At 46.0% G+C, this 2873-nt stretch overlaps 1 pseudogene; it reads right to left on the bottom strand.

Annotated features, from left to right (window-relative positions):
* Positions 1-268: 268 nt before the first annotated feature.
* LOC118914441 (60S ribosomal protein L3-like) lies at positions 269-1954 on the bottom strand (annotated as a pseudogene).
* Positions 1955-2873: the final 919 nt, after the last annotated feature.

Here is a 2873-nt window from a genome sequence, read left to right as displayed (position 1 = left end):
TTATAAAGAGGCAAGGTATCTCGCAGAACTCAAGGGCAGGAGACACAGCCAGACCTCCCAACGGACTGGAGCTGACCACTGCAAAGCTGGCGGTGACCCGTGGTGTGTCAGAGTCAGGCAGCTCTTGATATATCTCTCCTTTTCTCAGTCTCATCCCCTCCCTTCCTGCACAGTCACCAGAGTCTTTAATTTTCCTTATCTCTGTGTTTTTCCCAGAGGAAAATAATTTCTACTGAGATCCCACCAGCAGTACAATCCGCTCCTGACATTAAGCCCCTTCTTCCTTTGCAATTTGGTCTTTCTGAAGTGGTCCCATGAACGCTTTCTTCTCCATCATAGTCTGGAAGCGACCAGGGCCAAACGTGGAGGTGGTGTCAATGAACTGAGTCAGACCTCCCCAGGGCCCACCGTTCGGTCCTCACCGGCAAGGACTTGCAAAGGGGGAGCTCTTGCTTCTTGGTGCCCACCACACAGCCTCTCAGCATGACTGAATCATGGGGCATCTCTCCATAGTAGCAGGCAAAGCCACCCAGAGGGTTGATGCTCTTGCCAGACAGATTGTAATTGGTGGAGGCATTGTTCTTGATCGGTTTGCTGTCCTTGATGAGGTGGCCCTGGCCACTCTTGTAGATCTTACTGATCTCGGTGTGGTGATGGTAGCCTTTCTGCCCAGCTCGTGCACTGAGAATGCTACTCAGGCAGGATGCCAGGCCCCAATGCAGGCAACCTTATGAAACCCTCTGTGGGTCTTGCTGGGCAGCTTCTTCATGTGGCAGTGGCTGGTGACCCTGTTGTTGCCTTTGCCCTGGGTGACCCAGTGACATCAATCATCTCATCCTGCCCAAACACTTGGTTCTCAGGGACCTGCTCCTCTAGACTTTGGTGAGCCCATTCCAATTTCTCAGCCAGTGTGCCTCCATTCACCTGGATCGCGATGAGGTGGGCCTTCTTCTGGCATAGAGGAAGCAGGCGCACCTGGGTGTGGGCGATGACACGGATGACCTTCATGCTGCTGAAGTCCTCCAACTGCTTTTGCCATTGCCTTCCTGCCTCTTCTTGAAGTATTTGTGAAGGCCTTCTTTTAGATTTATGCCAGTTCTCATAGAAGGGCCTTTTGCACCCATCACTGATATGCTCAGCCAAGATGATCGTGAAGGTACAGGGGCCTCGAGGGGTTTCCATGAAGCCCAGGATTCCCACAACCACCACGGGTGCTGTCTCCACAATGGTCACTGCCTCCGCAAACTTCCTTCTTGTTCACCTTGGAACCTGCCCTACTGACCTCCCACACGGTGTGGGTCATGGGGCCTTAGAGCCCAGGAAGGCTGTGAGATGGACAGGTTTGGAAGGGTCATCCTTGGGGAAGCTCTTCATGTCCTTGCAGCGCCGGCAGCTAAGTTTCCGAGGCAAAAAGCCTAGGGAACCATGCCTGGGAGTGGAGAACTTCCCACGAGACATTCCACCATGGAATGCTGCTGGTAGAGCATTTCTACTCTTTTTTTACAGAGCAACTTTCTTCACTTTTATATGGCACATCATGTAGGGTTGCCAGATTTGCAAATAAAAATACAGGCTTCCGTATTTTACCTGGCAACCCTAACATCATGCCTAGCCAATCCATTGCCATCATTTCCTGTGTCTACCTGACCCATAACCAGAGCTAATTTTTAGGAGCTTCTGTGACCTTGTTCAAAATTCAGGAGGAAGAACCTAAATAGTTCGGCTTGAGCCAGTGGCCAGACCTCGTAGGTAAGGCAGCCAGAAAGCCCCTCATTATAGGTGGGAATCATTGTCAGAAAAGAGGTAGGTGCTGATGAATCAGCTCAAAAGGTTGCCCACTGAATGTAAATTTCAGCTAAAAGTAAATCTTGCTTCCCATATAGAAGATGCTCTTGCAAACCGCTTGGTAGACCCAGTTTTACTGGTATTTGTACTAACTGTGTTCTGGCATCTGGTAGTTCATACATAGTGGTGAATTGAGTTAAACAAGAAAAATCTCAAAAAAATTACTCTGTTTCCCAGTTAATTTGAATATCTGAAAATGTGGATGGGGAACAGCAACTTTCTAGAAGTGTTGTTGTGAGTTACTACCGTGTTGCTTTGAGGGGATAGCATAAATAGGGATCAAATGCAGAATGATGCTGAGCGAGTGAAGACAGAGTCACTGAGGAGCTCAGTGATTTAAAAATAGTTTAAATACTTTCTCTTCAGCACATTTTGCCATTTGGACTTTTAAAAGTACATAAACTACCTTAGGAAGGTTATATATCAGCCAATCATTAAGAAGGGAATGATTTTATTGAAATTTCAGATTTAATGCTTTCCTTTTCTGAACAATTAAAAAATGCTCTTATAATGTATCACGGCCCTTTTGTTTTCTTGCTTCTCTTCTGGCCCCTCATAATATTCTTTACATGACGATTAGATCCTATTTTTCAGGATGCTTAATGCACAGTGGTAGTTAGTGGTTTTTAATTCATTACGTATCACTTATATGATGCTAACTAGACATAGGATAAATCCTATTATCAACATCTATAGCACTGATGGCTAGAAGTCATAGTACCATCAATCTACCCAGGATCTTACATTATCACAGACAGAACACAGAAGGAAGGAAATCGAAACTGGATCACATGACCTGGGCTTGAAGACACATGGCCTCAGTTTAACTGCTGGCCCTCCTTACAGTTTGCTGTGACACCTTAGGCAGATTTCATAACCGCTTTGAGTTTCAGTTTCTTTGAAACAGTGAGAGATATGCCTGCCCTGGCCACCTGCCAGCATTGTTAATCAAATGAGATAATGTATGTGAAAGTGTTTGTAAATTATAAAACACTTCACAGTCCTAAGATTCTTCTTATTATCTAATA

This window comes from Manis pentadactyla, chromosome 14 (genome assembly GCF_030020395.1).
Source record: "Manis pentadactyla isolate mManPen7 chromosome 14, mManPen7.hap1, whole genome shotgun sequence".
NCBI lineage: Eukaryota > Metazoa > Chordata > Mammalia > Pholidota > Manidae > Manis > Manis pentadactyla.
Note: the sequence above shows the minus strand (reverse complement) of the source record. Positions and strands in the feature narration are given on the sequence as shown.